The sequence below is a fragment of the Poecilia latipinna genome, unplaced genomic scaffold, assembly GCF_001443285.1.
Source record: "Poecilia latipinna isolate Pla-1442-1.1 unplaced genomic scaffold, P_latipinna-1.0 Scaffold4295, whole genome shotgun sequence".
NCBI lineage: Eukaryota > Metazoa > Chordata > Actinopteri > Cyprinodontiformes > Poeciliidae > Poecilia > Poecilia latipinna.
In genome coordinates this window covers 18,335-26,517 of record NW_015116911.1, presented here as the reverse complement: position 1 = coordinate 26,517, position 8,183 = coordinate 18,335, and the positions used below count along the sequence as shown (strand labels likewise).

The 8,183-nt window shown below is 36.5% G+C and overlaps 1 long non-coding RNA gene across 1 annotated transcript; it reads left to right on the top strand.

Annotated features, from left to right (window-relative positions):
- The first annotated feature begins 170 nt into the window (after window positions 1-170).
- Window positions 171-1,159, top strand: LOC106942456 (uncharacterized). Its single transcript, XR_001423634.1, has 2 exons — window positions 171-339; window positions 658-1,159. It is a non-coding gene; the product is annotated as an uncharacterized LOC106942456 (long non-coding RNA).
- Window positions 1,160-8,183: the final 7,024 nt, after the last annotated feature.

The following is an 8,183-nucleotide window of genomic DNA, read 5'->3' as shown; positions in this document are numbered from 1 at the left end:
ACATTATACCTGTTGGGGAAAATATACTACATTTGCTTTGCATTGTCCCCGCATGATTGCAATAATATAGTAGGATCCAATTAAATTCTTGATTAATATGTTGTACAGTGTTTTAAGATCTTGTTAAATGTGCCTTTTTTTACCTTTGAGCCCCTGTCCCTCCAAAGGTGCCTGCATGGCCCTGCGTCCAGCAATCAGAGAATGGGTAGAAATCATTCGTGGCCAGAGCAAAAAGGGAGAATTCTGTAACGCTGGACATACATGCAACAGCTTTCAATAATCTAACAAGGAACCTTGGACTAAAGGGACCGAACAGTACAGGAGGGAGAAATCAAAACGGTTAGCAGCAGTAGCAGTTGGTATTTGTATAACCAGCTGATGAATGAATGAATCATGATTCAGATGTTGTTTTAAGTTATCGCTTTAGCTTTACTGTTTGACTGTTGTCGTGTGACAGAGTGGTAACCTCACTGCTCACCAATAGATAGATTGATTGATCGATTTGGGCATTTTAAGTTCTACGCTATGATAACATGAACCAAACTTCTTACACTGTCAACATGTGATGATCAGACATCCTGTCAGAACAGAATTCATGGTTCCATCAAAGCCCCCATCAAAACATATTTTTGTCTGTTTCGTTTTGTATGTTTGCAGAATTGCTGAGTTTTGGTCCAAACCTGGCTTCCACGACAACACCTTGGAGAAACACAGAGAAGTGATTGCTTCTGGCAGTTATTGACTTTTTGTTGTCTTTTCCAAAGCTGCATAGCAAACACTCTTTTCTTTACATGCATCATTATACTCCTTTTCAGTGCCATGAACAAAGAAGGATAAGTCAGAGCCATGTAAAGAAATGCTAGAATCCATGTTGAGGTTGAAAAATCTATAACAAATTGATTTTTTTTACTTATTATACATGGAGATTTTGACACAAGAAGCATGTTTTTACTTTGGCAAACTTTGTCTTGGCCTCTCTTTAAGCATTTCAGTCTCTGAACTTAATGTCTCATAAAAATAGGTCTTAAAAGACCTGGGTCTGGCTTCTCTAGAGCCTGTTCAAAGCTCCCACTAAGACTGAAGTTCTGCAAATTGCTTACGCCTCCACAGGATGAATCGGTTGTGAGCGGAAGTTATTCAAATAAAAACTGTTCTGGTATTTTTCATAGAAGTAAATATTATTCCATCCCTCTTGCACCATTTGTGTGAAGCAGTAAAGAAAAATCACAGTGCTCTCTGATGTGTTTGGGGGGGGAAGCTTTTTTTTAAAAAAAAAAAAAAGGTAATTAAGAATGCAGGGCATTCTCTCTGAACATCTTGTTATTTAGATGTTAATTTATTGAAAGCTGTGTCAGTAGTCAAAAATGTCATCTTGCGCCAGCAGAGATAGGGAAAAAAGCAGAGCTAAAAGCAAATGAAGGCGGGGTCATTGACTGCTGCGCAGCTTTCATCAAAGTTTTACCAGCCGTCATTAAACACATAATGCACATTAGTCTACGCTCACATGGACTGAATAAACATCAGGAGGACTCATTTTTCTCTAGAAGCATAGACTTATTTGAATTGGAGTTGTTTTAATGGACAGAAAAATTTTACGGTTTCCTGCCATATATGCACTTTCAATAACAGGGTGGTTAAAACAGGGACAAAAGCCGGCATTTTCACAGTCATTAGGAACGCGGAGGATTTGCTACAACAGCACACAGTGAAAGAATGTGAAATGTCAGTGGAGGCAAAGAAAGTACTGCTGTGTGTTAAAAAGAAAGATAGCTGAATATGGATTTACTTCACTGTACTTATAGACACAATTCAAAGAAAAGCACTGAATGGAGGTAGTATTGTTACAGGTAGTTGCCAGAGTGTCTAACAGTCGTCAAGTCAAGCTTATTTGTTCAACACATTTTGACAACAAGGCAGTTCAACGTGCTTAACATCATAAAAACATCATACTGAAACAAGCGATAAACATTATATTTGGCCAAGTATTAAAATGATCAAGAAAATACAAATCAAATATGTTGATCAATATGTTGACGCACTTAGTACTAATGTAAGGCAACTCTAAACTCTAAGGGGGGTTTTAAGCCTGGATTTAAAGGAACTCAGTGTTTTGGCTGTTTTGCAGTTTTTTGGGAGTTTGTTCCAGATTTGTGGAGCATTGAAGCTGAATGCTGCTTCTGGTTCTGGGGATGAACCAGAACACAGCTTCTTGTTCGTTGGCCTGTCGCAGTTATTTTTAGTGCAAGTTCTCTGTTTATTTTTCATTAAATACTCTGCTTCAATTACGTTCTGCATTCGGGTTCTACCTTAAACCAAATCTCAGTTTTCAGGATTTTCAGGTTTTATAAAATATATAATATAAAATGTTTTGGCTAAGGTTTAAATTATGGAGTAGCATTTTCCAAGTTGAAGTCGATACAGAACCCAGTTTATTCGGTATTTTTAAGAGTTGGTACACATCTGTTAGGGTGACAATGATCTGGCTAACTGCATTAAAAATAGGCCAGCTCAATCTCCAAAGGAAAACTGTTTCTAGTGACCCTGTAAGTAAAAAAATATAAAGACTAGTCTTTCAGAACTATTACTGACTCTGGTACAGGTAGGCTGCTAATTAATCAAACATCAGGGAAATGTAGCAGATAACTTCTCAGAGGATTCTTCAGCTTTAAAAAAAGAAAATACACAATCCAAACTAATGCTTGACTTTAATTTCTTCTGTACTTCAGACCAACCTTTGAAAACTTTGACAAACTTTTGCAACTCAGCTCAATAGGGAGATATCAGAGCTCCGTCCACTGTTTCTTTTGAACTGACAACGCAGACAGGGCGAGCCAAAGACTTGAGTCAAATTTAAAGGCACAGAATGTGCATTATAATGTGGGTGAAAACAACCAAGAAACATGAGTTAAAAGTAAAACTTATTTTATTTTTACTATAATGATACAGAGCAGATATTTATTTCCTAAATCCAGATAAAGTTTAATTTTGGCCTCGACTCTTATAAACCTGTTGCTCCCAGCTATGTTCAGAACTAAACAACCATCGAAACATCTACAAGAAACAAGATGACCGTTACCTTCTGCTTAAGCACTTAATGACTGTAATGACTAAAATCAATATTTTCTCATCAAATGAATGTCACCCAGTCTGCCAATAACACTGTAGAGCTATTGGTTAACAATTGAAATGTTTCCTGTTTGTCCTCAGGCATGTCTGAATTAAACATTCAGACATGCAATAATTTAGGACTTATTTTACTATTTAATATCAATTATCTATTAACCGTTTAATATTTTATTCAACCTGCAAAAACTGCCATAATAAAATTTAAATCAAAGACAATTGGACAAATGAAACATTTACTCTATAAAAATGCAAATATTAATTTGTGTTTCAAGAGAAACAACGGGAAGAGAGCAACAATTTCTGAATGAGTATGTGGAGGGGAAAACAATCGGAGGCCACTCGGTGACAAGTCTGCAAAAAGGGGAGGACAAAGAAGTTGTCCTTGTGTCTTTATTATGCCACGGAGGTCTAATCTCTATTGAAGTTGCAAGAATAACAAATAGCTATGTTGGTACATGCACAGAAACATAAGAAGTTTGTCCTCCCACTGTCACTCTCAGCTAATCAGACTATTTCACAGATGTCAAATACAGCTGCAGACAAAAGGTCACTGGACAGATTGAAGACAATAAATAGATAAAATGCTGGTATTGTGTTCATGACATGGAATATAATGAAATAACTTCAGACTTAGGGCTTTTCAGGGCAGAGATGTGTTACAATGAAATCAGTCATTCTCAATCGCACACACATTCACAATCTTTGAAATATGACTTCAATATTAAGATATTTAGTATCTAATATAAATTAAATCTGTTTTTGTTTACACGTTAAGATTCTGAGAGCCATGTTTAAAATGTTGTAATCATCTGTTTATAATCCCGCAAATTCCTCATTGCTGAAAAATAATATGCTTTAATTCAAAGCTATTCATTTTCAAGTCATTCATTTTCAATGAACTTTTGTACAGTTTTATTTCTAAAAGTCCTATACGTCAGTTCTTTTCAAACTTTTATCTTTTTTTTATCTTCCAGTCTAAAATGAAAAACTATCCCTTTAAGAAGTGTTTGTGTTCACCAATCCCAAAGGTACATCTAACATTTTTCACACTTTATGAGCAACACAAACACTTGCATCAGAATTTTAATCTCTTCATTTGATTTCACTTCACTCCAGGCTGAAGTAAAGTGTATACATTCACTAAACCAAATACTTACTTGCTGGGAAAGAAATTACTCTGCAGTATTTATCTTGGGGTGAGACATACACAAAATCTGCGGAGCATTGAGACAGATATAAACTAAAATGTTAAATAGGCAAATATACTGAGTTGCTCTGATTAAAGCCACTTCTAGAGTCTGCAAATAAATACTCACTGAACTGAAAATGGAAGAAAAACATGATCCAACTCATCTAGTTGCACTTTTTTTGTACAAGCATGCAAATAGAGATTACTGAATTTAATCAGTAAAAATATCTGAAAGCTTTTTACAAAGGAAAAACTATTGTTCAACAGTTGCCTCTTTGCAAAGACAGCTATTTTAGTAGAAAGGAACCTTTGGCTAAAGCACACCAGGACCTCCATTGTTTGCCTGAAGCAGTTAGGGTAAGGTAACACTAAGGGGGAAAAAAGAGAGAAAGAAAATAGAAACATTTAAGCAAATTACATTTCCACTGATGTAGAAGAAACATTGAAGAAAGGCTCTTTGAGATATGATATAAAGACAGTGCAGCAGATACAAAATGTGTTGGAGGACAGAGTCAGTGTTTTGTTGAAGGTTTTCAAGTCTCAGTCAAACATCAAGGTGAAGACTAAGAAGAAAGTGATCTTTCTTTACATCCAATATTGTGGATGCAAAGTTTTCTTCTTAGTGGGATAAAGTTTTAGAAAGTTAGAAATACAAAATCTTGCTGAACAAATCATCAGAAAAAGAAAGTCAACCTGTCTTTACAAAGACTGACCAGGAATGGAGGTCTATATGGAAACCTGAGATCTGAAGAGAAAAGTTGGAGCTGGGTGGATATGCTGAGCTTTGAAAGCATTTTCTCTTGACATTCCATAAATTCAAAGTGTTATTATTCATTTGAGGGTAAATATGAAGAAAGTATATTGTCACAATTTGACCTTCCTCTCCACCTCATCTGTGGTGGAGAGGAAGGTCAGACTGCTGATCTGAAGAGGAAGCAGTCGATCGTTTTGTGTATTCTATTTATTGTAAATAAACATCTTTCAACTTTCCCCAGATTATGGTCTGATTTCTGGATCTTGCTCATTTTTAATCCATTAGAAAATTGGACTCTAGAATGAAAAGCATGCTCAAACTGAACTCACAAGTGTTGCAGGCAACCCATTCCTCAGAGCTCAACTCCCAAATTCTGGAGGTAGTCTGGCTTCATGCCCTGGGGTTGTATTGCTTCACATTCAGCTAGACTTTTGGCTAAAATTAACAGAATAATGAAAAGCTAAAAATCAGTCAATTTTATGCCCCAACCTTTAGGTGTCTGCTAGACAACTCAAGATGGAGAAGAAGAGTTTTGGCTTTTGGCGTCAGAGTGAATTGAGACAAACATCTAAATCTAGAATAGAATGTCTTCACCACTTGAAAATAGATATTTTGTTATGGTCTTTACCTGAAAAGGAGAACAGATCTCACAAGGTTTGGACTTTAAGATTTTTGCAAGACATTGGAGAGATACTACCAAATCAAGATATTGAATCCTAAAAGACTCCTACCAAAGACTGCGAATGATAGAACTAATGCATTAGTGATGTGCCATGGTAAAACCAGGAGCAAGAGGTAGAGCAGAAACAAAAACATCATTTACTGAGAAGTAGTTGACTGTTGACTAGAGCAGAAAGCCTTATCGTGTTTGCACTGAAATAATACGAGATTAAGAAAGCAACTCAGTGAGGTAAGGCAATAAAAGAAATTAAAATAACTCAAATTTACACCAGATAAAATACATTCACTCAAGATAAAATGACCAGGTAAATAGGATAGCAGTTATTTACTGCAGATATGGCATATGGAAAAACACTTAGATAATCTGGAAGTCCTAGGTTTGACACCAGAAGGTAACAATTCAAACAGGAAATAGCTAGGCTGGGTGAAATCCTTGATGATATTTCTGGCTTTTGATAAAATGTTACCAGAAATATCTTGCAGGGAAGAAGAGGGACACACAACTAGCATATTTTTGTAAACTACTTGTTGAAGTTGTGACACAGCCATCCCTGCTTTAAATAGCCGTTTTGAAGGTTATGGAATGGCAAACTTTGTGTCTTAATTCAGCCTGTTTACAGAGTAATTCTGAGCCATCATGTATTTGAGTTTCAGGGTGGGGAAACCCACAGCTGATTAACATACCGGATTTGTTTGGCCAATCACATGTTGTTGTTATTGGTTTCAGCCAATAAGCTGCCCATTTGAAAGGAAGACATGACTGCTTATTGTCACCACAATATTTGAATAAGGCAGGGAAATGGAGAAGGTCTGTAAGTTTGACTACGAGAAAAGAAAGGAGAGCTCTCCACTTTGGATTCTGCCATTCAGCTGCTAACGTTCTCCAGGGTAGAAAGATCAGATGGATCCTTTGGCAGCAAAAAGAGACCATCAGGACATGAGAATATTTAGACATCTTTAAGCCAACAGGTATGCATCCTTACTTTTTGTAGATGACAACATTCACCGTAAAGATAGTGGTGGAAAAAAAAAGAAAAAACAAGCCAAGCCAGGACCATTTATATGATGGAAGGCATTGGAGGAATACTTTTCGGATTCTCATAGGATTAATTTCAGAACTTTTATTGTTTTTAGAACACAATTATGAAACACACTACTAAATATGTTTTTGTGAAATGGTTTTAATACTTTCAGCAAAGTATTATGTATTTGATATCGATCAGTCATTCAATCAAGTTTATTTGTACAGCACATTTCAGCAACAAGGCATTTCAAAGTGCTTTACATCATTCATACAAAAAATACAAAGTTATCAGGTCATTACACACCAAAATCTTGATTGTTTAATTTATAATGTTGCAAAAGCTACCCCGAACAGGGGTAGTCTTGATTTAAAGGAATCCAGTGTTTCAGGTGTTTTGCATGTTTCTTGAAGTGTGTTCCAGATTAGTGGTGCCTAGGCCTTGTTGTCCATCGCAGACTTCAGCCTGCTCAGCTGCACGTGTGAGTGACCAGAACTGGAAACCTGCAGCCTGCGCCGAGTTTGAGTTTAAGGGGAGCCACTGTTATGAAAAGAGGTTGTTGCACCATTTATGGTTTTATATTTTATAGATTTTATTTTTTTTCTGTTAAATTCCACATGGTATTTCCACATTTAAGGTGGAACAAGCTTTCTGATAAATGATAAATGCTTGGCATTTTATCAGAAGTTTGTAGATTTTTTATATGTGAGACATAACCTTAGTTCAGACTCAGTGTTCACATTCCGTATAGACGGATCTCAGTTAACATATACCAAAGGCAGTTTTCATATATGAAACAACCTTGTCCTCTGTCTCTTTGAGACAATGTTTTGCATTTCCTACATCCTCTGGATGTTTTGTATGCTGGTGTCAGGACAGAACTAAAGACAGAAATGTACCACCAAAGATTAAATGTAAGACTTCTAAAGAGGTTGCCTATAGTGCACTAGATGGTCGGTTGCATTAAACTCCATCAATTCAAAGTGTGAACACAATTATACTTGATTTAGTCTCGGGATCAAAGCCTTCCAATATTCCGTGCAGCACTTGTGCTCCCTACTTCCATAAATCTGGTGATTCTCCTGCCTCTTTGCATAATGAGTTCAGGGGATTTGTATCAAAGTTAAGACTGACTTTTCACCTCTGGACCAAAGTGAAATAATATAAGCATACTATTTTGAAAGTCTGTATATGTGCGAGTGTGTGCATGTGTGTGTATGAGACAGAGAGAGAGAGAGACAGAGAGTGAGAGTTCAGTGCTACTTTTAGAGTATTTTGATGTGTGTCTGTGCAGCTTCCTGTCAATATGCCAGCTCCTATAATCCTCTAAAAAGATTAGGATTAGTGGCCTGCAGGCTTCATTCAATGATCCACTTGGAAAGTAGAATACTGGTGGATGAATATACATTTA